Source organism: Leuresthes tenuis, unplaced genomic scaffold (genome assembly GCF_036924035.1).
Source record: "Leuresthes tenuis unplaced genomic scaffold, fLeuTen1.0.hap1 SCAF_1, whole genome shotgun sequence".
Classification (NCBI taxonomy): domain Eukaryota; kingdom Metazoa; phylum Chordata; class Actinopteri; order Atheriniformes; family Atherinopsidae; genus Leuresthes; species Leuresthes tenuis.
In genome coordinates, this window is record NW_027325355.1 from 17575112 (window position 1) to 17602093 (window position 26982).

At 41.7% G+C, this 26982-nt stretch overlaps 1 protein-coding gene across 1 annotated transcript in view; it reads right to left on the reverse strand.

Moving 5' to 3' along the window:
• The window catches only part of LOC140293391 (beta-1,3-galactosyltransferase 1-like), a 96487-nt gene extending 69756 nt beyond the window's left edge, over positions 1 to 26731 (reverse strand). The window contains exon 1 of the mRNA XM_072379532.1: positions 26441 to 26731. The gene's annotated coding sequence lies outside the window, so the exon portion shown is untranslated. The remainder of the gene's footprint in view (positions 1 to 26440) is intronic.
• Positions 26732 to 26982: the final 251 nt, after the last annotated feature.

Here is a 26982-nt window from a genome sequence, read left to right on the forward strand (position 1 = left end):
ATATCTTCCTTCAAGATTGCATAAAAAATATATCAAGCTGAATTTAATGAAACTTGATGGAGAGATGTGGAGTGAGGGCAAAGAAAGAACCGATTTAATGATCCAGAAGACTTTGTTGGCAGTGGCTGCGAGTGCCCCTCTAAGTCTAAGACACATTCATCTTAAAAAAAAAAAAAAAAGTGATTATCTGAAATTTCATTAAAAATGACCAACTGCTCTTATTGATTTTTTATTTACTGTCAGTGTTTGACGTAAGAAAATTTAAATACGGTTCATCTTACAGCTCGGCAGTGTTGGGATTCTTTGATAATAGAATGTTCTGTAGCTGATGACAATGCAACAACCACATTTACTGTTGCACAGTTAAGCAGTATAAAATATACTGCCATGACTCTCAGGGAATAATGATGGAGGAGTTTGGTGCATTTGGTTGAAACCTGCAACTTTGCCACTGGAAATCAGTAAATTCTACATACTGGACCTTTAACGTATGTGAGATTCCTTGAGTCGCTTCTGATGTGAAAAACACAATATATGAAAACTGCACCGTTTCAGAAACAATTGTCCTTTTTTTTCTCTCTTTTCTTCTCAAAGCTACAATTAGAGACGAGGCCACTGTGGACAGCTGCTGATTTCTGCAGGGCCTACAGAGCTCACAAATGGGACACTCCATGAAGTCAGTCAAGTGGACGCGCACTACTCTGAGCTGATTGCTGTATAGCGGTCGTGCAGCCGCCCATATGTCCGGCGCTAACACAGTAATGACGGCTCTGGCACCAGCTTGAACGCTCACTTCCTGCCACATTTCTTAACATGGAAACATTGAGCAGCTGAACCCGTCACACAATACGCATTTAGGAAATAAACTCATGAGGTTATACAAGCTTCACACCTTCACACTTGCAGAGATAATAAGTAACTAACTGGTATTTCACTTCTCATTTTGAGCAGAAGTGTAACTAAATGAAATGCTGCTAGTTAGCAGCTTTTACACAATCAATACTCGTCATGCTCCAGACGATGGATTCCAAGCAGTGACCCAGTCATTCTGATAATGGTCTCGGCGTGGCACATCTTCTGATGTCGCCGTAGTTCATTCAATAACCGGCATCAGTAAAGCTTCATTTGTGCCTCGTGTCGAGGCAGGTTTGTGAAGTCGGTTAATGTCTATGTCGGTCACATTTAGGTTAAGTTCCGCATGACTTTGCTCAATCGACTTCCAGCACAACGTGTTCAGTCTGGTTTTTGTTCTGTTGGCAGCAAGATACGACAAAAAGAAAACAAAGTGTCATTTTTTGGAAGCTGTCAAGTTGTCAAATGTGATCCTTTAATCCTCACATCGTCCATTTATTTCCTCTGGCGAACTCCTCATTGGCTCAGAGCTTTTTTCTTTTTTCCCATCTCTCTGTTGCTGGGGTGGATCAATACAAATCAATAGAGCTGATCGTAAAAAAAAAACATAGCTGCTTTTTATCCTGCTAAGCTTTTGTGAAAATCATTTTTATCCAGCATTTGCCAGTCTGGTGAGGACAGACTGTTCAAACACTGTTTTGCTGACAGATGGAGGCAGCACTGCTTACATCCCGCTCACATCTCACGGCAAATGAAATAAGGCCCATGGAGATTTGCTCTGAGCTGTAGAACATATAATTTACATTTTCCAAAAAAGACAGCTCTAACTTGTCCACGTCCAACAAACTAAATTTATCGAGATCTCAAGGAAAAACGTCAAAGATAACTAAGCAACTTTGAAAATTGTAGCTAAGAGGTCGATTTAAGTGGTAACTTAGTCTGATTTTGGTGTGTGTTTATTGGAGTTTCCATTTCAGAGCAAAGAAACACAAGGATTGGATTATCTAAAGGATTCACACAGAGTGATTTGCTATCACAATGCTCTGCCAATTTCTGCATCATTTCCAGATGGAAAAAATGCATTTCTTCACTCCTGCAGCTGACCCGAATGTGATAACTTTTTAAAGGAGTTGGACTGGTGTGTATAACACAAACCGGAGATGAGGGCGAGCGAAGGGACAGGCTGGTTGCCATTCCTGTAAACTCATTTGGAATAAGAGGGGAGGACATTATACGGCTGCTGAGCTACATTACTGTAAAATGACTGAAAGGAACTCAAAGATGACTCCGAACTGCCACATAAAAGGAAACATGCTGCACCAGAGGGTTAGCTTTTCTTTACATGTCTTTGCTTAGTTTCTTCAAAGCAACATAACCTCTGTAGTTAGGATGCCATCATCCACATTTCCTGCATTCTGACGTTGCCTTCCCTTCCACCTCAGTGAAAGGTCAGACAAGGAACAGGCGAAGGAGCAACTGCTCCAACAGTTCCTGCCGACCACTGTGCCTGTACGTTGCTTTTCACTCCCTCTGCACTGTGGTGGATGTGTTCAGATGCACCTGAAGTATTGACACGAACACAGTATCGAGTACCTTATCTCATCTGCTTTTCTCAGGGAGTAACACTCTGAATAATGGACACTGGGATCCACACAGTGGGGGCTTATTGATAGCTTCCCGTTATTGATGACCATCAATGTGTCTGCGTACACTGCTGTAATTTTAACTCCAGACCTTTGTCACCGTTTTGTTCATGTGCAAAATGTGACGTTTAGCTCACAATGGCTCAATGATCCGCTGCTGTTTTCAGGGTACGCTCAGAGGAAAGTTTCAGACGCAGCGGCGCCAACGGCGTGTGGCTTTGCATTCATAACTGAACATGAGACGCAGGCGTCAAACTCTGCATCCAAATAGAGCCACAAAACAACACATGAGCCATTAAAGAGTAAGCTGTAACACCGCCCCACACTGGCACACCAGCGCCTTTTGATTTATTATCAGGCCAAGCTCCACGCTGCACGGAGTGGAAGCCATGCTGATGTATCCCTGGAGATGCATTGCAATAAAATGAACTACCATTGTTTTCTTGCAGAACTATACAAATTGCCTCATCAAAGCCGCGACATGAGTCCTCCACCTCTCACTATTAATCAGTAGGAGAGACATAGGCGCCGTAAAATGCCTATGTGTGTTCCAAAGAGGCTGACGGGTGTTGTTTCCGTGTTTTATTTAAATACAGAAGGAAAAGAGTTGACCGGGCCGCGACATGCGAATTCATTTAGGCCACTTGAATATCTGTACAGTAGGTTTTATTCAAGTCATGCTGATTTCCTTTAATGTTGTGCGCAAGAGCGCGCGCCGCTGTGGACGTGTCTGTGTTAAAAATAAAAACACAGAGCCAAGTGACTCAAATTAGACACGTGTGTTGTTCCAGATGACATTCTGGGACGGATCTCTCGATACCGCCTTCACCCTAAATATGGAGCGGCCCCATAAAAGATCGACACCGCTTTGGGAATAAATTTAAGAGGTGCCGGGGGCTGAATTCAAATGACCGTCTTAACCTTTGCTAACAAAGTTCCACTGACATTCCCTTTTCAAAGCCAAGCGAGACGGAGAGGGCTCTCAGTAATTTCCATTTACACCCAACTGTTCTTTTAATAATTTTCCACCCTTGTGTTCACAGTTTTTCAGTTCTAATTAGGAGGAGAGTTGTGAAAAGGCATTTGAATTTCATTAAATTACCAAAGATGGATTAAATTCTACTTGGGCTTGAGTGCCATGTTTTGGGTTTTTTTTGCTCGGGCATGTGTGAGTTCTTGAACTGTAATTTGTCGTTGCTTTATTTTACTTTCTTGATTTCATTTTTGTATTGACAGTTCTGCCCAAACTGTCACAAAAATCAACAAAACAAATCTCAGTGGCAGACCAATGTGTATGCTGCTGTTTCCACTGCTGCACAGGGGGGTTTGTACAAAGTACAAGTGATGTAAAAAGCCTGTGACACAACAGGGTTTGAGCTCCACTGCTCTTATCCAACAGCGAAAAAACACAAACGAGCTATCCCCCTGAGTCCAAGTGTGCACAGGAACTAAACACGCAACAGTCAGAGAAACAACAAGGGAAACTTTCTGGGGAACTGAGCACTCTCAGACTAACACTGTGGAAAGCTTACAATACAATTAAGGATTGCAGGTGATAATGCCAGAATATAAAAGAAAAGAAAATAATAACCATCTCACACAGGAAAAAAAAACCTGCTTTGTCTGTTGAACTCCAGACAGAACGCTGATGCTGATTCTTTCTGCTGATGTCTTGGGATGTAAAGCAGGAGCAAAAGACAAAAGCAAGCCGTGAGGAGGAAGTTTAACCCACTTCTTCTTTAAACGGTCCAGAGGGTTAATGTGTGTTAACTGGCAAATAAAGCGGATGAGCTTTGGAGCGTGGATGAGGACATGGAGGGCCCCATGTACACATGCAGCTGCAGGAACAGTGAAGAAGGAGGGATTGGAGTGCTTGCTAACAGCTGAAGCTGTAATCCTGAGTTTCAGTCAGTGTTGTCTGCTGACAGAGTGTGACGTCATCAACTCAGCAAGATACAAACAACACCCCCCCAATGACTTCACTGGGAACTCTGGCCATGTCAACTCCGCCTCTCCCTGCTACCTTTAAATTTTCCAACAATTTAACAGTTTTTGTTTTTTTTAATCTCTTCAGCATTTCGTATCGTTTCTCATTCATTCAGTTCTTTCCTTCTCAGTCCTTTATTCCGCAACATTTTTCCCTTTTTCAAAAACTTAATCGGGGGTTTCTCATTAAGCCATGACGACATCTATAAGCTGCTCTTTACCTGAGCACAACAGCTCCGTTTGCTGGTAACAACCAGGCCTATTGTTGCCGTGTTCAAGGTATAGCAATTATTTTACCAGCACAAGCCAATACTTTTCATCTTATTTCCCAGGCACTTTTAAACGCTTCCTTATAGCTAATGTATCATCCTTGGCCAAGACTGACACAATCTGACGCTGACCCTGTTGGTTCACTGGTATACGCGTTGTGTGCATGATTAGAGAAATAGGACTGCAAAGGCAAAAAAAGAAAAGAAAAGCTGTGAAGACTATAAATGATCTGAGTGGGAAACAAGATGAATACATTTACTTGTGAAGCAACAAATGGCTGCTGTGCACCTACACTGAATCACACAACTATGGTAATATTTTCCAATCAAAACTACTGTTATTCCTATATTAGTATCAATACAGACAGCATTTGAATAAGAGCCCTATGTTCTATGATTTGTATCAATGTGTGACCGTGGGGCTGCATGTGTGTGCGTGTCTGCAGTCCTCTGCTGTCAAATGCCGTTGGTGACTGTCCAAAGCTTTTGGAAGCACACACAAAGCAACATCGGAAATGATTTTACTACCCAGTGGATGGAAACCACAAAGCCCATCTGTAGAAGACCTCACAGACATCAGTGACATCTGACAAACATGCAACAACAAGAATGTAAAGAGCGACAGGTTTGCAAACATCGAGTACAGGTCATATAATTCTGATTTATTATGTGAAAAAGAACATTTTGTTTCACCACCTTGGTAAGCTGAGATACTTCTAAATATCAAATGCGGACAAGTAGAGAGACAAACACCAGCTGTGGCATAACTGTGATGGAAGGGTGGAAGTGTGGGCAAATTCTTATTCACTTTCAGGGCATTCTGGGAAAAAAAAACTGAGTCTGACCTTTGACCCAAGATCACATCTCGCTGCGAGTCACAGTTTCTAACGCCCAGCTGCCAGTTCAGCAAGCTTTTCACATAAGAACCATTTCCCACCAGTTCAATTAATATAAACTGTGATGTCAAATAGTGCGGCTTTAAAGATTCACGCCCAGACTTGACTGCTGTCTTTTTCTTATAATTACTGTGTCACACTTGTTGCCCGCAGAGCTCAGGCGCTCCTCCGCTGGGGCTGCCGTGGGCTCACCTCCATCAGCTTAAGAAGCTGGTAAATCAGCCAGACACACAGAGAATAATGCAGTTTGCATGCCAACATGTCACACCTCAATAAACAGAGAAAAATGCTAATTGAGGGGGTGGGGGTTCTGCGGCGTGATTACAACAGATGGTGACCTGCCTCTAAAACTTAGGGAGGAATGGAGGGTAGGGACTTCCTTACCGAGGCAGTTTGTGAGGACGTGAGGAATTAAAATGATGTTTGTTGTTTTTGCTGCCTGATCATCCCTCTCTCATCCTCTCGCCCAGCTTTGACTGCTTCATTTGGGAACTTGGCTGTCAAATGATCTTTTTCATCTGCTTGATCAAAATGTCACGTCCCTCTGTAAATGTCACTTCAAAAAAACAACTTCACACAACGTTGCTCAAAGCAGGCGACCGACGCCAGCGCTTCGGAATGAACTCGGCATTGCTGCTCCGTGGAAACCAATATGGTGACGAGCAATAGCTGCGGGTGCACTAAGCCGGGCCTTTCTTTTGCTTTTGAGTGTAGCAGCGTAAAGAGCATTATGAAGCCATACACTGGAGATTAGGCTGCTAATCTGTTGCAACAACCTCGCCGTTATTTATTAATAAAGGCCCGATCTATAATCCAAAGAAGATGGCTCATTTGAGAGCAGCATCTGTAAGCGTTATTTAATTTATTGTGAGGAAACCGGGATGCTTGAGATTTGAGGTCACATGCACAAAGGGGCGGCTAAAAGATGCATTTTTAGCTTTGAATCCTGTCGGTGAGTAAAGCTAAATCTAATGTTAATAACATTTTAAAAGGTGTCTTAAGTGTTTCTGAAAAAGACAGAGGGGACTTGGTGGTTGGACTTCTATTGATTAGTATGAAATAAATCTGCAGAATAGTCAATAAAGCTGAACCAGATGACATTTCAATCAAAGCAGTATGACTCCTTTGAAAATTGGATGTGGATGATGACAACATTACTGCATTATTCCGTCAACAACAACAGCTAAATAAAGCTTCATTAGATGTAGGACTGAAGAAATAAAACGGTACGAAACGGCAGCCTCGCTCTGTCACTGTATAAATGATCCTCTGTCAGAAACTGGCAAGTATACAGAGGTTCTTTTTTGTAGCTTTTGTTTATTTCTGTTGTATCAAGGCCAAATGAAACTCCATTCATTTGAAATACTTGCTGGTGGCAGATGAAGGAGGAGGGCGTGCCTATCACAATTAGCGTGGCTGCATTTTCAGCAGTATGTTCCATTTCCACACAGGCCTATCATTTGCTGGCACACCCGGCAGCTTCCTGGTGCCAACGTTTGGAGGCCAGCATTCGTCTTTGCTCTCCTGACACCTGTAACACTGCCCCCTCTGTACAGTACAATCCATCGTTTCTTATTTCTCTCCATTAATCTCCCAGCATAGTAATTTGGATTTCATTTGTTCCTCATCTTGCGGGCTGCTGAATGCCAAGGCGACCTAACGATCCCTGACGAGCTTCGCGCTCAGAGCTCTGCATATTTCTTTTTCCCACAGATGGCGAACTGAGGGACAGATTAGACGAAACGCAATTACAGGAGAAACAGCAAAGGGGAGGATTCTCTTCATTTGTTGTGGGCCTCAGCTCACCCCGACCAACATCTCTGCACCTGCTCCGTCCCCTCTTGGGTTCTTGTGCTTCACTAAATTAGTGGCGATCCTTTGCAGCACCTGTGCCTCACATTCACCAGCCACTGCATGCCCTTTCCTCTACAGAGGAAGGCACGTCTCCAACAGCATAGCAAAGGCAATCCTTTTATCATTGTCTCTCTTTTTACCTCTTGCTCCTTCTCACAGCTGTTTCATCTGTAAACAGCTATCAAAAATAGATGCTTTGACTGATTCTTGCAGCACATAGAGCAACGCTGGATCTCAGCACAGCACTTCCTGTGAATCTAACAGCAGGTGACTGGCTTGAAAGCTGTAGGAAAGATGTAGCAAAGTGAGTTGCTGCCAATAACCTTTTTCCAAACTGACATTTCTATATTTCATATCAATGGAATCGCATGAAAAGAAACTGTTTAGCCTTACAGATTACACCGTGCACCGTCTCCACTGTGATCCACGCTTTATAAGAACACTACAGTGGCCTCTCGCATGGCCTTGAGGAACTGACTCCTACGGACTCTTTATCGTGAAACACAAGCCCCCGTGAAATTGAAGAAAACCCAAAGTACAGATAACACAAACAGAGCGTGTAAATTCACTGCACGCCCTGCGGCAGAAAGCCGGAAGGGATTTATGGACAAGGGAGATGACTTGCAGCGACACAATAGAATGTTTAATCCCCTCTGCGTTCCCCCATAAAAAGAAAATGCACAACCGCAGTTTGTTTTGTGCTGAGCTTGTGTTTGGGCAGTGGATTGCTAAAAGCTTAATATCTGTGGCAGGTAAAACAAAGTGAGCCAAGGCAGGGGTGCTAAAGACACACACACTTTAGAAGACATGCAGTATTATGGAACTTTTCATGCACCAAAGAAAATCAGCCCTCGCAGATCGCTTGTTTGCATCATGATGCGTTACTTTTATACCTGCTTTTATCAACTTAATTAGAGCCCTGAACGGTGGTCTGTTTATTGTGTTAAATAACTCTCCATATTTCCTCAACTGTCCGGTTAATATTCCCCTGGGCTATGAAAATGAGCAACAAAGCGCCGCAGTAAAAAGTATTTCAGCTCCATAAAACCACAGGCGGCAAGCTGGAACCGGGGACTTTGTAAGAAGGCATAAACAAGACACAATTAACTGTAACAAGAAACAGTATTAAAGCATGCTAAAGTAAAAACTTCAAGCCATAAAAAAGTAGTATTTTCTGTTTTTTTAAGGTGTGTAATGATCCAACTTTGCCTGCCTGATCTCACCCAAACTTTTCACTGTAGGCCAAGGCCTGCTGTGTATTAATATGGAGAATTTGTTCAAGTCTGGTCAGTACAGACCTAATAAGGTCAGATGAGTCCTGTTACCTGGTTTAAATGCTTGTTTCTCACTCAGTTTTTGAGTAAATCTGTTTTATTGAGCAAAACACAAATCTTCAAATACTTTTTCTGTAATAAAATAATTGACCATTTTTTGGTTAGAATTTCAGTCAATGAAAATCAAATCACATGTACTGTTTTGGCATGCAAATCAAATCAAATCAAAGTACTTTATTAATCCCGCAAGGGGGAATTCTCTTGATGCATCAGCAAACAGTAAGCACACATAAACCAAATTTTATTATAGACAACAAAAATAGAGGATAAGCCAAAGAGATTCATACATAGTATAAAAATAAGAAGAATAAATATATAGGCACAGAATAAAGTAATTACGATTATGAAACTGTAAACCAATATGATTGGTGCAAACCAGTGTCAAACTGTACAAATCCAAAATAAACTGATATGAACAGATGCAAACAGAGTAATAAAATGTGCAGACTGTTTCATCTGTGGTCCAAAGGAGAACTGTTAAAAAGACTGATGGTGAACAGTAAGAAAGACTTCTTAAACCGTTCTTTGTGACAACAGAGCTGAATCAGCCTGTTGGAGAACGAGCTCCGCTGTCCCTGCAGTGTTTTCTGGAGAGGACGGGAAGGATTGTCCATGATGAAGAGCAGTTTGTTCACTGATCTCTTGCTCATCACTGACTCAAACGTCTCCAGTTTCAGTCCAAATACCAATCAGTTCAGTAAAAACAGCAAAAGTTCAGCACCAGATGCTTTTTCTTATTACCCTCAGAAGGGTAATAAAAGGCATTTCCAAACAATATGGAGCGCATCGTTCCACCACCTTCCCAGATGTGAACATTTCAGCAAGTTGACCTCAAGGTCAGACTGTGCAATGCTCTGAAAAATGACAAAAAAAAAACAGAGCTACATCTTAAACTCTACAGGCCTCAGTTAGCATGTTAAATGATAGAATTCATGACAGTGACGAGGTAGTTTTGATACCCAGAGATGTTATTGCCGAAAACCCAACCAGGGAGTGACAAAAACTGTTTTAGTGAAGTCTTGCCTTACGTGATAAAACCTGTCATAGTCTGTGGTCTAATTTGCATCCCATGGTTGACAGCTCTGCCTATAATCCCGCCATCAACCCTCGTCCATCCTCCTTCAGATGACTTGGTTACTGCATGATGAGTGAATAACGAGCTCTGCGTGCAAAAGTGTTTCAATTCAGAGAAGTAAAACTGCACTTACTATGTATTACAAATGTGCTGCAGATTCATAACTCCTGCATATGAACATGTGATCTATGTGCATGATTTCAGCGTCTCATGGATTTGCAGAGGTCATCTCTTATAAAACTGGGAAAACGGACCGAATCAAGGAAAACCCACAACTTCTCACGCATTCCAGTGAATGTGCAACCGTATGTGCAAGCATATTCTTGGCCAGTTGCAGTTTAAAAGGATTGAACCACTCATTCTGAATTTGTCCAGTTACAATTTTGCTTTCAAAGGACCATTATTGACAGAAAACAGCCTGATTGTAACTTTTATTTCAATGGAAAATATCTGTGCAATCGTAGTGAAGTGTTCTTCTTTTTTGGCAGTTAAACTGCCAAATAAAGATATGCGACTTACTGCACAAAGATATTTGTACAACTAAAATCTAACTGCAAAGAAATGACTGTACAACTCATTTTATGCACCAGGTCCTTCAATTATTTCTCTTTATCACACATCTTAAACTCAGAAAATGAAAATGGACGCATTAACTTTACTTTGTCAAATAAAACAGATGCTTCGGCTTAAAAAAGGGAATTGAAAAAGATTCCTGGAACAGGAATTCCATGTTTTTCCTCTTAATGTTTCCCCCCCCATTGCTGATAATGGTGAAATACTTTTCACATGGAAATTAGCATTTAGTAGTAGTAGATGTGTTTTCTTTCCCCTGGAAATTAAATCACTTCCCATTGCCTGTAACAATGTTTTTATCCCTTGAGCTATACACGTTCCAGCAGTGTTCCGTTCAGTAACTTCCACTTCCTGCGAGGGGGTGAGCCTGTAAGCTCAGGCAACATGAAGGGAACACACCCTGCACTGTGTCCACAGTTTCTGGTTAGAACAACTTTCTGATATAATTAGCACAGTTCATTGGGTGTTTTTTTTTTACTAGACCACAGATGCTAGCCTCACACATGAGCTACCAGCTGTCTGGGTGAAATTGCTCAATTGCCTTTTTTTTTTATGTGCCGTCCTGTTCAAAGCCTCCACGAGAGACCTTACGGTCGATGCAGAATCATTTAACTTTGTAACTTTGAAAAGAAAACAAGGAGGGACCAGCAGAAAGTTTCACGCTGAAGAAATGCTTGAGTGGCTTTGAGCACGTCACCAGCCAAGAAATCGGCTTCGAGCACTTCATGCTGCTTAAATGTATGTAACATTCGAGGTGAGGCGCATTTATAAACTACACTTATTCAAGGAGAAATCTCCTGGTTTGGCTCACGTGAAGCGAGGAGATTATCACTGCTACAAACACACGTATATACCCACAATTCAAAAATAAAATGCACTTAATGGCAGAGAGATTAACAAGGCAGGTTCAACAACACTCTTGTGGGAGACTGCTTTCTGTTGGTAGATGCTGTATAGCGTGTTATTATAGAGTCCTGACTGTTCTTCAGCATTCACTCTGGGGAGGCACCTGCTGCTGATGTGGATGCTCCACGAGTTATTGGATTGCTAATCTCTTCCTGGGAGGCCTTTTTCAGCCAGGCGGACTGATGAGGGTAGGAAAGGCAATAAGTCATCTATGGGGAGAAGCTGATGATAAACTTGAGTGAGGAAGATGAAGTGGAGGTGAGGGAGGGAGGGAGGGGAGGGGAAATAATGTAGGAATGAGCAGCGTATGTCCATATATGGCTGAGTTGAGGAAAGATGGCTGTCTGGCTTGCTGGGACACGTCCGCCTCTTGATTCCCTTCTCCACAGAGTTATTGCCTTTATTTAAAGACCGCTCTGGCTTTCTCCCCCCAATAGATCACAGCACTCGATAAAGTGGTGGTGGTGGTGGGGGGGGGGGATTCAAGGTGATTGAAGATAAGCGGGTGAATCCGGAGCTGCCATCTACACTGGGTGCCTCTTCCAGCCTGAGCTGGTCTCCAGCACTGCTGATTGCTCTCTTAATGGTGATGAATGCTTGAGAAATCACAAGCCTACTGCCAGAGATGCAGTGATGGAAAGGAGCAATAACTCCACATTATGGGACACTTGTGCAGTGCGAAAGCAGATTATAATACAGAGTGCAAACTGTCATCACAGAAACACTAAAATAGGTGATAAAATGCGATAAGCTCATAGATTTACCTGATGAGATGAATTGTACTGCTTGCAGAAAATGTTATTTGACACCGATTTACTTTATCTGTGTGCCTCAGTTCTCATGCTGGAAATAGCTCTCACTTAGAAAATAATCCAATACATATCTAGATATTTAGCATATGATGCTACAATACAGACACTATTTTTTGTGGCTTTTTTTGTACGATTTGACGCAGTCTGATGGTGCTCTGAACATTTGTTGCATGAGTTAACTATACCTTCAAATAAATGCATTCCATATCAGACCAGTGAGTTACGTTTCATTTTGGTACTCGCAGGAAAAACTGCATGTGACAGTTGATGATTGACTTTGTTCTTCACTCTAACACACGACGGTGGAGCACATTTGGCAGTGAAAAACAGTCTTGCGGGTATCTTTTGCTGCCGCTCTACCATACATCAAGAAAGCCGTCACTCTCAGCCCCCCCCCAGTGAGGTTGTGAATCTTCTACAACATGTCAGACAACAGATGCGACATCTAAAGCGTTGTTCATGCTTGAGCTAACTGTATTATCATCCTGGAATTCATCATGGCGTCTCACCAGGTGAGATTAAACAGCCGGCATGGGCAGCAGATCCACTGTTTCAATGCTTCACACTGATGTAGCCACTGAGCAGGGAGTGTAAGATTCAGTAGTGACAATGTAAGTGCTGCAATGACTCACAGATAAAAGACAGAACAAAAACAAAGCCAGAATATGACATGAAATGACAGAGAATATATATGAGCAAACTACATCGCAGCTAAACAAAAATTATTACCCCAGAACAAGCCTTTCTTTGTTGCATTATCACCACATCAGAGGTAGGACTACGCCAGTTTCTCCTCCCCCTTCTCTTTTGGGGATTATGAATAAGAAGTGCTATCAGAATGATCATGGGAGCCAGTTTTAGAGTTTCCCACGTCTTCCTTCGAATAGATAAAATAATGGGCATAATTGTCATTACGCTCGAGAAATCCTGACAGAAAATCTGTGAGAGGACTCCTCGTGGTTAACTGCAATCATGGCTGTACACCCTCACTGAACACGTGAGAAACCGTCAGGAACAATTAAGAGCGCAAAGCAGAGCTAAACGGTTTCCCAACTGGGTTGTGCATGAATCTGAATTCTCCGTGTTGAGTCTGAGGTGTCAGTCAGCGCTTTTTAATGTGAGCCAGGGGACATTCTTTGGACATGAAATACTTTTTGCAATTCGTTTTGGTGTTGTGCTTCTTGCTTTTCTTCAAGTCATTTTAACTGAAGAAATAATGGAAATGGAAAGTGCTTTTACCCATACCTGCTTCATCTTATTCAGGTTTGCATGTGAGATGGGAGGTTGTTGAGGGTAAAATTCCTGGTGTACCTTACCAAGGTCGGACAGGAACTTCATCTGTGTGACTATCCTAAAGCAGGTGGGATGCAGGATGTGTCAGGAAGAAAAACTTTTTTGCTGCACTGGCTCCTATAAACATTAACAATGCTTCTAAATGACCAAAATACCTGTCAGCGTGTATGTGCAGCTGCACCGTTACAGTCCATGTTGCAGTGAACTTATAGTGAACCTCTGTGCTCCTGTTTATGATGACGCACCTAAAAAAAATAAAATAACAGTAACTGAGTCATCACAGGAGGTTTGTATCTGGTGCTCTCAATGTCAGTGATCTGGGTGAAAAATTATTTATCTTTTATGATGGATTAACAGCAAAGCTTTTCATCAACTGGTCGACTGTGGATTGCCGCCATAAAACCCTCCTGTGCGTGCTTCTCGGTGGCACGGTGACAGCTATGTGTTCAGCTTTGAACTCGCAGGACTTCTGTGGCATCTTTTGGCATCACAGCACATCAAAGACACCGCATGGGCTGCAGGGAGTTGGAGCTGCAATCCTACAAACCACAAAAGCAGGACCATCATCCTCCGGTTCATTTCACATAGATTGTTTGTATCGATGTGAGCAGGGAGACTGTCAGCAGATGGTTTCCAATTTTGTACTATAACAGAAGAATGCGCCTTTCATTGTGAGAGTTTGTGTTTATCGTTAACATGATGGAACAGGGGGGCACGGATATAGCTGCATGGTTGGGATGCACCAGACGATTTAAATGACTCAGCTACTAATCTGAAGAAAAAGATTCTTAGAAAGGTCACCAGGTGTATGCGACGGAGCCAACACTGCAGCGTCTCTCAGACAAGATGGATGGTGGCAGTGATAAATGAATGAAAAATGTTTCCAATATCAAAACTGCCTTGCTGAGCCGGGGAGCAGACAAACATCTAATCACTGCATAGCCACGTAAAGAGAAATGACAACAGTTTCTGCTTCTGCGCAACTCAGAAAAAATTATTTTCAGTCCAGTTCTTGTGTAATTTGGAATACCTCAGCCTTTTCTCCCCGTTTCCCTTCCTTAAGAAGGTCTCCCTGATGCCATCCTTCCATGGAGACCACTTCTAATGAGACTTTGGCAGGTCTTTGATGGAAATCCTCATATTAGACTTGGGGAATAGATGCACTTTCAGGGAACAGAAACAACTCTACAAATCGTGTCCGACTTTGCAAAGGTTAAATTGATGTGACCCTCCAGCTGTCTCTGGTCTGAGGCTGCAAACAAACCAACGTGACTCACCGATGTCTTCCCATTTACGAGATAACGTCTCAGATATTATCCGAGATGTGTAATTCCTAAAGTAAGAGCTAGATTCCAGTTAAAACAACAAGCCAACTACCACTAGCAGTGGAACTGCTACCCTCTGGTGACACAATGCAACTAGTTTATTCATTTTAACCCTTTCTATGGGAATGTGTCAAAGTCACTTTTTTTTTGGCTGCTTTGCAAAAGATTGCGTAAGGGTTGCTTCACGAATAGAAATTTGTCTTTTTTTGGATACTGTTCATCTGCTGTAGTGTTTTTCCACTTGTTCAGAGTTTCCACAAAGCACACCGTGTTAGCTATGCCAACATTTCAGTTAATAGCTCCGTGGGAACCAATTTTTCTTAGTTTTATTACAGTTAGCAATTTTTCTTTTCTTTTTTTTAGAGCAAAATGGCTATTTCATGTTTGTCAAACTGTGTTATCTCTGTCATTTTTCACAGATGAATCCAAACAATTATGAAAAGTTATTCGTTTTCTGTAGACATAAAAGAATGATTCGTAGGTCAGTGGAAAGAGGCTTAACAAAAAAACACATTCCCCTGAAAGAGGTAAACTAACAAGGACTGGACTGAAAATGAATGAAAAAGCCAAATGACGAGTATAAATAAAAAGAAGTCTGGGTTAAGTGGAAACTGTACAGCCAGAGATGCTCAATCGCAGTTAAGGCGCATGGCAACAAGTAATCAGATATAAAAGAAACAACGATATGTATACAGACTCAACAATAACGTAGGTAATGAAGAGGGATGGAGAGCAGCGTCACCAAATGCTATGCAATCGAGAAATTGTTTCAATTTCCACACTGAAGGGACCTAAATGACTCCGTAAGTGCATAAACAAAGTCAATGTCAAGCAGCGAATGCAAACAAAATGAACGCATGACTCTAATACTGATGCGCTGAATAATAACGGCCACTCTTTTGCAAGTAAAACCCACACTGCCTGCAGCTGCTTAAATATGAAAAACCATCCAGAGAATGTAATCAACCAGACTGTGAAAAATGCATGGAGTTCACATATTAGATAGGACGTGGTGTTCATCTCACCAGAGCACATTAGTCTGGCCCCGTTAGATCTTTTTCTTTTTTTTTTCCCTTTTTCCTTCAAAGGCAACTGGAAAAGACAGACATTCCTGAAGTAAATCTAACAAGATAAAAGAATCTTCGGAGCTGTGGATCCAGAGAAGCCATTTATCATTTGTAGATCACAGTGTTCGCGTTATAAAGCATGTATGCAATCTAAACTCGGAGGCTAATGGAGTGCAACACACTTTCTTCAAATCTATCCACAACATGTGTACAGGCTTTTCTGGAAAGATAAGCCTGCCTGGGGTACAAAAATAACAACCCCCCCACCCTCAAATGCATGAGACTGAACACGCTCCAGGAAATGATTATACCAAACAAAGCTCAAATATATTTTGTCTCCATCCCCATGTTTTCTTGGGTGCTCAAGGGGAAGAGCTGGTTCTTTTTTTTTTTTTTTTTTTTTTTACTTGCCTCTGTGCCACCGTGAGAGCACAGTGGAATGGAAAATAAAGCATGTCGCTGCAGTAAATAAAAAAGAAGAATTGAACGTGTGCACTTGCTCAGATAAACTCCCAATATCGTTTCTAATTTGTCAATATTTCAACCACACGGGCCTGCGAGTTCTACGTGATCAGAACACAAATGCTTGGCGCGTTATTTTTGTTATTTAGTACACGACCCGGTAAGGACCAGGGGATGTGTGAAATATATTTTACTGACCAAGACGGTGAACATATAAAGCTGGACGTGAAACATTTTCACTGAACAAGGTTTTCGTTCGTGACCTTTTTCACTATGTCTGGGAAAAGATTTCCATGTGAACAGTGCCTGGAAATACTTAAACCATGCCCCTTTCAGGCAAAAAAAACCCCTCAAAACAGTTAAAGGCTGAGATAATCTCATTCACTCCTCATTATTCCAGATTACTTCAAGAGCACAATTTGGCAGGGTAAAAGCAAGAAGAAGAAAAGCTAATCACTCTCTTAGAGGCACTTCAAATAATCTTAATGATCCTTTTACATTCTGGAAAACCATTAGAGCACTAACTGGACATTGTAATGGTGTGGAGCTTCTGCCGCAAAATGCTAAGGACTCCCAAAACATCATAAAGAGCAGATAAAGCTCAAAAGCTCCTCTATTTCAATGAGGATTTCACTGCATCTGCTTCCATGTTTGAGTCCCTCATTGTTGCTCATAGTTATGCCGCTCATGTCTGCTCAGATACTCCCTCTGCGAGTAGCTCTTTTGGTTTTAGTTCAGTCATAGTTTCTGAGGCACATGAAGCTCTCAAACTAATAGACATTATGAAAGCAGCCGATCCAGATAATCTGAAGCCACACTTTAAGATAGCAGCTGATTTCATTTCACCACCTTCTTCCATCTCTTAAACCTCTCATTCACAAATGAAATTCCTTCTGTGTGGATATCTGCCTTTGCTCTTCCCTTTTTTTAAAAGGAGGATTCCCCACTGATGTAAACAATTAGAGGCCCATTTCCTAGTTGTGGTCCTTCTAAAGGTTAGGGGACCAATTAAAAGAGTAAATACAAAAAATATCTGATCAGACTATCGATCTGGTTTACAGCAGCCTTAAAAGCAATAAAGCATTTTATCTGAACTTATTTTTAAACTAAGGTTTCATGTGATACTAAGGCAAAGACTCTGTATAAACAGGCAGAATGTTTTACTCCAGGCGACAGTGAAACCGAGGATCTTCCTCAAGGCTCAGTTCTGGGACCACTTCTTTTAATCTTATATATAAAAACAAATAAAATGCATCAAATAACAAATGACTTTTTTCTCTTTTTAAAGCTGACAATACAGTAATCTACTGCTCTGCAGCTGCTCTCAATCAGGCTCTCTGTCAACCACAGCAAGCTTTTACTGAAAGAGACTTCGTGCTACTACTTTTCTGTCTGTGGTTGACAGCGGTGATGTAATGTACACGCAGGTGTCTTTGCAACGCTTACATGCTTTGATACAATCCATTAGAAAGCACTGAGGTCCATCACATACCATAAATATAAAAAAATATATGAATATAACCTGAATCTGAAGGAACCAGTTCCACTAAATGAATTTAAGCATATTAAAAACAGACGTGCGTGGCTATAAATGCTGTAATCAATCATTCTGCCCCCATATAGCAATGACTTTGCTTCTCCTCTGCTTTCAAACACAAAAAGATTTGTACTGACGAGTTAAGTTGCGTGTTTTTAAGACTTATTACGGCTACTGTAACCAACCATCTAAAAACAGTCACAAGCTGTATGTGACAATCTGAAACAGTTACAGTGGAGGTGAAGGTGGTTCTAGAAGCTGTTAAATCATTGGGTGTTCTTAGTTTTAGTGTAAAATGTCAAATTTTTTGTTATTTGACCTCACCTCATTTCAAAGCCTGGTAAGGAGCAGGTTATGTGTGATACTGATTTCACAGTGAGCATTTTGCAACCTTCAACTTCATTATCTGTGTTGGTTTATGCGTGAGCTGGAGTGTGTTTAAGATCTGTGCTGTTGGATCCTCTTCAACCAAACAGCCCACTTCCTGCATTTACACAATGCAGTATTTATCAGGTTTATGTGGTCTCTTATCTCTTCAGGAGATGTACTATATGCAGTTTAGGCTGCAGGATGCATTAGGCAGCCATGCATGCAATTACTCGGAGCAGCACAGATGTTCTGTAGTTAAAAAAAAAAAAAAGTGGTTTTAGATGGTAATAATTCACTCGTCTGAGTCCACATACAGAGTAGCTGTTAGCTGCCTGCCGTCTTCAGAATTCCTCCTCGATTCTCAAAACAGAGCACTGCGACTGTCGTCTACTGCAGGCAACAAAAAAAAAAAAAAAAAGAAAAAATATAATCCCTTTAATCCAGAACTAAACCAGAACGTAGATCTTCCCAGTAATACAATTAAATGTTAGAAAATTATCCTCCTTCCACCCCATCTGTGATTGTCTTTTTAGAAGTATATCTCAATAGAATTAGTAAAAACACAGTGAGATTTCAGTAGAGTGAGTTTATTCAAAGCAGGTTTAACAGAATAAACTACAATCAGGGATATTCAATGTCATGTGAGCTGGACCTGCGACTGCAGCAGCTGACAGCAGCACAGTCAGAGTCATTTAATCTCCAGAAACTGTTTCTGTGGTGACAACCTGCCAAGTTCATTTCTGACGGGACAGGCTTGGTCTGGGTTGCATTTAATTTTATTTCAGCACAGACTCAACTGAATGGTGTTGAACATTTTAACAGTATTATACAACATATGTAAGGAAAACTACAGGTACTAGTGTACCCAATCTCCTCTGGCAGTTCTAGAAAATAGTTTGTTTGATGAGTCCTGGGGGCCACAGTTAAGATTTGCGAGCTCGTTTTATACAACAGAATCTTTTACTGGACTATTTCTACTCCATTCTATTTGAGGGAAGTGCTTTTTTTATTACACTGTGGACAGTTACTAGACAAAAAGTGACAGAGAGGGTAGCCCACTACATCTCCGGAGACGTTTATGGAGTTGTCTGCAATACCTGGAAGGTCAAGAAAACCTTGCAAATCCATTCAAAATGATCTCAAATTGCAGATTTTATTTAAAGTTGTGTTAAAAACAAAGCAAAAGCTCCTTCAATTATTAAGTTTCACTATCAGCACAGACAAGAAACATCATGTTTTTAACCAGGTCTTACCATAATGAGGTAAATACAACATCAGAGGAATAACAACATGTGTCATTTATTTACTAAAAACTCAAAAAATGCAGAGGTAGTATGTGAAAAACTGCTTCCATTGTGATTAAGAGGTTAAGTAGCATCTGGGTGCTGCTAATCAAAGGCACTTAATTAACTGGGAGCATCCGAGTGCCTTTGAGTACCTCAAACAAAATGGAGGTTTTTGTCAGTATGCTGGTCTGGAGCATTCAGGATTGTTAACACAATGCGAAGGAGGAAAGACATCAGGGACGATCTTAGAGAAGCAACTGCTGCGACCCATTGTCCTGGGGAAGGGTTATAGGAACATTCATGATGGTTCAGTTAGAAAAAGACAGAACAAGTATGGCTCATTTGGAGAGGTTGCAGGAGAAAGCCTCTTTGAGGACAACATGAAGATATTTGGTCATATTGCACAACGATGTGATGCACTCTCATCTCCATATGAGAGCTGATAATAATGGAAAAAATGGAAATTAAACATTTGGATGCTCCTAAATTCCTAATGGGTGAAAACCTAAAAGAAAAAGTTACAACTACTGCATACGAAAATTCTCCTGTGGTTTAAGAGGCTTAACTTGGTGTTATTTGATTTTTTGAAGCTGCTTCACAGCTGTTCCTAAGTCAGAAAAAGGGCAACAAACTACTGAGCACACAGCAAAAACATTACTCCAGTCCTGCCTCTTTAAACACAAGTGCAGATATGCTTCACATATACTAAGAAAAGAATCAATTCAGCTACTGTTCGATAAACTTGAACCTTGCAGCTACTGTGAATGTCATTTGGAATGGATTCACTAAAGCTACACGCTTCTGCCAAGGCTGTACTCCTCAGTGTTTTTAATGTATTCTTACTGAAAAACATCTCTCACTTTAACTTTAAAGCTTGTTAGAATTGTACAAACTCCCTTTTTGCCTTATATACTTATACAAAATAGTCTGAGGTGTTTCTGAGGTTTGAACCGTTAATGTGAGGGAACGATCACACAAAATGCAACCTCATTTCTTTCAAACTGTCACAACTGAGAATGAAGGTCTGTCAGCTTTGTAACGAGTCTAGTTACTAAATAAATTGACTGTTTCTAAATCTACTGGAATTCTTTACTGTTATTATTTTGGAGGAAAACGAAGAAATCTCTCAGATTCTATGCGCAGTGCCAAACATAACGCACCCCAACATTCATGCTTTGTGCTCACTCCTTTCCTTTTGTTGCTTTTTTGCAATTATCGATTTTCCTTTATCGCTCAGCAAATATCAATTCAGTGGGTCACAGAAAACTGTGCAACACAGATGGAAGACTGAGCTCTAGCTCTTGGTTAAAGAAGTAGATATCAGAGTTCTCCCTTTCTTTGAGAGTACCGTCACCACTCACATTGCATCTGGTGTTCCATTTCAGATTGTGGTCCATGCTTAATGAGACACTACAGTTAGCAGATTTTAATTAGCACGTGTTTGTGTATGTCATCATTAATTCTCTGCAGACAACTACATAGAGCGATCTATACAACCCAACCCGACTCTTCCCCCTAAATTTACTGCCGCTAGCAGAATCTGAAGTCTATTTCTGTGGGAGACACTGATTTCAAGTAATGAAGAAGATGAGAGCCAATATCTACTTTCTGGCTAACTTTCTAACCCTTCCTATGTGCTCAGCGATTCATCCTTTAAGCAGTCATTAACACTGAGAGCTGAGGGGGAAAATCCTTTATGTGAGAAGGCAGCGAATTCCTGAAGTGATGGAAATTGACCACACTTAAACATCCAAGAAACGTTTGACCAAGCTCTGGGTTAAAGAGAGAAAACTTGTGAATTACATCATTTCAGTTTAGAGCTGGATGAAAAGTAGCCAAGACGGGGAAAGACACTGAGTTCTTGTAGCGGAGACAGACGGGACCGAGATCAACACGTGAACCGTTCGATGAGAAAAATCTGTTTGGTCCAGACGGTCAGTGAAGAAGACGTTTATCATCCTGGTCTGTCAATCTCGTGAAAACACATTTCTCTCCTTTCAGCTGAAGGTGGAAGCCGTTAACAAGACCAACTGGGAGATGACGAAGAAAAGATTGCTCCACATCTGCCGACCCTCAAAATCAATTAGGTAGAAATCAGTTTTCAGACGCAAATGTCAAATTCAAATAACAGCCTCAAAGGATGAAGATGCTTTAACGCTCATCAAATGCATGAAAACTTCTTACATAATTGGTGGTGCATCTTGTTAAGTGAAGACTAATGATGTTCTGTATGGTGTTTGTGCACATATAATAGTACATACTCTAATTAGGTCTGGGAGTCAAACACATAACTATTAAAATGAGTTAGTTGGGTCCACTGAGAAATATGTGTTCATTGAGAGCAGATGCAGATTGATATCAACGGTGCACACAGAGATATTAATATTGCCAACTGGATTACACCAAAAACAACACACAGCCTCAAAAAATACAAACTGTGGTGAGTGAGGAGCAACCTGCTCTTTGTAGCTCATCAAGCTAATAAACCCAAAACCTTCCAGTTTTCATCCCCCCTCCCAAAATCCTGCTACATATAAATATCAGTATGGAACCATGTGGGGCTTTCAGAAAGAGGATTAGCAAGGAGGAGGGAAAGAGGCAAAAAAATAGAAACATTTAGACTCGAGCATGTGCTTAAAATGAAAAGAGTTAACAGAAATATAATACTGCCCCATGACTTCTTTTTTTAAAACAGCCTTCTTATTGGAGCATGAATGCTGTTTCAGATGTTTTTCATAGGCAGGGTCTGTAAAAGTTCAGCTCATAAACTCAAAAAGAAAAGACTGATGAGTAGAGTGTAAACAGAGTCTCTCCATCATGACCACGAATTCAAACAGCCATAAGAGCCAAAAGTCCTATCCTGGAAACAAGGTGCTCATCCCTTCACCACCCTGCTGTTTGACCACTAATGAAAATCCAATCATCTACTTGACCGAGGGGGAACTGGGAGGCATATATAGTCACAGCAACTTGTTTGGCAAACCAGCGACGCCCCCCCCCCCCCTGCCCTGCTCTGCTCTTCCTCCATCCAACTTCATGAGACACGACTGTTTCTATAAACATGAGCCGATGTGACCCTTATGGCACAAAGGGGATGAATAGCTTTTGCTAAAGATTACTGTACTTAACTCATCTGAAACACACAATGTGATCCCAGGGTTGGGACATCAAACGCGGTGGCAGCCATGAGTAACTCATCTTGACTTCACTTTGAGTCATTGTTTCTGCATCATGCTGGTTTGCAGAGAAACAACCGGAAACGTCTGCCAACTGGGCATTAGGGATAATAAGTCACTGTGTTGTGCAATCATTTTTCATTTTTGAAAAACAAAAACAAGAGCGGATGGGCACATTTGTCATGCAGTTTCTTCTTGTCAGGGCCTTTACTTTGATGTCACTGAGAAATGCATCCCGTTGCGTCAAATTTGCTAAATATATATGACAACAAATAACCAGGCTGTTTATAGGTTTATGCATGTGCTGTTGAAAGGGCTGGTAGATATAAAAAATAAAAATAAAAATCAGTCTGATCACAGCATGGTGTTTGCTGGATTTGAATCTATCCTCTGTGCCTGCACAGTCATATTCAGAAGCAAAGGACACATGTGGCTAGGCTCCAGCCAACAAGATTATCAAATGATCCAATAAACTTTGGATGACGGTCACAGACACTGATGAAAAGCGTAGCACCATGTGTTGCTTTCCTAAGCCTGTTCCACCGCGGGCAGGGCTGAAGCAGAGAGGGCAGGGCAGGGAGAGAGCCTGGAGCGCATCAATGTAAAACGCTCAATGTAAACGACAAAGAAAAGAACCAGAGAGACATCCGAATGCTACAGCCAAGAAAAACTCCAGATCTTACAAAGGACAACAACCTTGTAAGATCCAGCCTCCTTCCATCAAAAATGACAGTAAGCAGACACTCAAACTCTAATGCACACATTATAAGCAGCCGTACAGAAAACCATTATTCTGCATTCTGTACAGAAGCAGCTCAGTGAGACTTTTCTCTAATGGTTTGCCTCCTCATTTTGTGAATAAATTGAACTATTTAACCATTACTCATTGAGCGAAGGCCAATTGAATCGAATAAAGCGATACTATACAGACCGCAAGAGAGATATTCTCTGTGTGCTTTGCCCCATGAAGAAGACAGGAGCAACAACTACAGCTAAGTCTGGAGAGGTGCTCCTTTTCAACATAGCAAAGCTTTTGCAAAGGAAAACGATCCAATCATAATTGGATCTTTTGCAACAAAAAATATCCAATTAGAATCAAATTTGGCACAATTCTGCCCAACTCAATGCACTTTATTATTGCACTATATTTGTGCGGTGCTAATTCGTGAGAAGTATCTGAGCTAAATGCACAAACAAACTGCAGTAAAATGACAAAAGAAAAAAAAATTAGATTCAATCAGTCAAACAGAAGAAATCTATTGAGAGAGGTGACATTTGTTTGTTTCACACAGTTGTTTTCACACAGAAGACTGAAGATAATTATGACAACCTCATAACATGATAGTGATTATCTCAAATAATCACAATTATGCAATTACATAAGGATTGTGACAGGCTTAATTCGACCATGGGGGTCTATGAGTAAAAGGTCTCTTTTAAAACATCAAATTGCAGTTAAAGGAGCTGTCGTTATCTCCGTGCTGGCTTTACATTTCACCCCTTGGGAGTTTCCCTTGACTGACACGAAAATCCTGATGATGAACAGCCAAGCGGGGGTTCCAAACATAAAATGAAACAAATACAGATGAAAGGAAAATGAGCCAAATTCAAACCAATGGCCTTCATAAAGTGGCTGTTTCCAAAGGAGACGATGAAAAAAACCAACCCTGACATTTGACAAGCGGAACTGTACAGTTGAAAGGAGTTTGCTCCCCCGAGGGCACCAAAATGCCGTCGCATGCAGCAGCGAACAGCAATCTACACACTGTCAGATTCTCCCTATGAACGGCGCTGGCAAGAAAAGCAGCGTCGAAAGCACCGGGAACACAGACTACGAACGAGTTAATAAGCCTGGTTGTAATCCACTTTTCCATTACAGTCTTTACAAACACCATTCATCAATGTCATATATAGTTTGTCTCATCTGGGAGGGCTTGTGTTGCACCCTAAATCGAATTCCAGTCATTTCCAGGACTAAAATATGATGTAATTAAGACAATCTGGTCGCGCCCGAGGGGCTCTCCGCATCATTTCAGCCAAATACGTCTTCAATTTTTCAAGGGTGAGAATGGCATGAAATTATTTCATGTAAAGCACTTTTAAAGATAAATTCTGTCCGTCACAAGTCACGATCACCTGAACTGATGCTTTTACATATTAACACCCCCCCCCCCCCCCCACACACACACACACACCCCGAGGGGCTGCTTCCTCTCACAGGATGTCAGTGAGATGGAGTTTTAGAGTACAGCAGATGTAAACAAACCTAAACAAGAGGAAGAAATGTTTAATTGGAAAATAAAACTACAGCAAAAAGGAGAAATCATTGATTAGGGGGAGGCAAATCAGAGGGTCTCTTTCCATTGCTGCAACAGAAGCTTATTGATCCGGAGTCATCATTAGAATTTCCAAAGGACCAGCAGCTGCGACGTGACTGGCTGCGTGCCCAATTCTAGAAAAGTCTGATCTGATATTTGCTGGAGTTCAGCAAGACTAAACTAGTTTCATCAAGACCGAGCTTAATCAAAGGGATGTTTAGCACAATCAACCAAAAAAGAAAAGTAGAAAACCAGCTCATCTGGACCTCAGCTCACCAAACTGGAACTCCAAACTTACCAACCTATGGGAGGCAAACAATTGGATATTTGATAATCTTCCTCGAGTTACGTCACTGCCTTTCGTGCCATGGAGAGATTAAACTTTTGGACAAATTACAGATTAAATAAAACATATTTCCTCATCATAACTTAGAGGAGTTCAGTGCACAGTCGTGTGCCAGCACACATGCGTAAAACGAGCGTGCGCGCTCTAAGGAGATGGGTTTGAGTCCGCCTGTCTCAGCTTTGGACTACAGAACAGTGAGGGAATATTGGTGTGACCACATCAAGTTCTTTTAGAGGGAGATGCGAGATCCGTGGCACTTCAAAGTCAAAAGAAATTCCTGGTAAGGGATCCTGTCGCTGGAAATTCTATTGATTAGCATGACACAAATCTGTGGCTATTTCCAGCACTTTTTTATTTTTTTTCCTTCTCCCACCTCTCTCTGGAGCAGTGTGGCAGCATCTGACAGGGTGATGAAGCACAGCCCGGTGACACTCCTCCCTCTGTGGCACGCAACAGAGGCTGATGGATTTCACTAGTTTGTATTAGGTGACACGGATTAGCAGCCAGATAAATCACTGAAGTTGATATCGGGCTTTAAAGTGCGCAGCAGAATGAAACGCACAACGCTCTCATCCACTTCGACCCCCTGGATTTATCCCGTCTGCTTTGCTTTCTCTTTCTCCGACACAAATGTAAATGCCAATAAGCCCGAGACGAGCGAGCCAGTCAACCAGCCGCGCGCACCGCAAACGAATTCTTACGCTGATTCCAGGCATGGTCATCAAGAACCAATTGGAAACACCTGCGTGAACCTGACCATTAAAAAAGACCAGCTAAAATGTATTAAAAAAATTCAAAAGTAAACCCGAAACAGCCATTTCTCCTTTAATTCCACGGTGCCGTCAGCTTACAAGAGCCACAAAAGAGGATAAAATTAGCCGCCACACAATCACGGTCAAATGACGCGTTCTTGGACAGAACAGCAGCTGATGGATTGAGCAGGCTGTCAACTCAATTTCACTCTCAGAAGCGGCGTCCCTCCATCAGCTGAGAGCGCCTTGGAGAGAACGTTTACAGACGGGGAAACGCAGAGACGCTCCCAGGGTTTTTCAAACACCTACCGGTGATGCTGCCCCACTCGCGTCTTTCTGACTTGTCCCGGGCTCCGTCCACTCCACGCAGCGCAGATTCCTCCTTTGCTCGGCGTCTCGCTCCCGCTGCACGCTGAGCTCATGCTGCCGGTGGAAAGGAGGAGAGCGTCCAATCAGCGGACGAGTGACGGGGTGGGACAGCAGCCAATCGGCCGCGGCGCAGTGATGCCGCTTTGATTAACGGGAGATAGACTTTCAAGCGGGAGAGCGAGCGCTCCTGATCTGATGGCATCCAGGCAAAGCTACACCTACGTCCCAGATAAACTGCGAGGGAGGTAAGAAAGGACCAAGCAGCAGCAGAATGCCTCACTGGTACTCTGAAATACTCCTTTGTTTGAGGGAAACTGTGCTCTGAAACGCATGGCCCAGCTTTCAAAATGCCACTGGAGCGACAACTTGATATCAATACTTCATATTAATTAGAACATAACTGTCAGATTAATCATTAATCAATAAATCCTGTTTTCAGAACAAGTCACATGGGGGGGGGTGTCACATGAATCAAAGTCAGA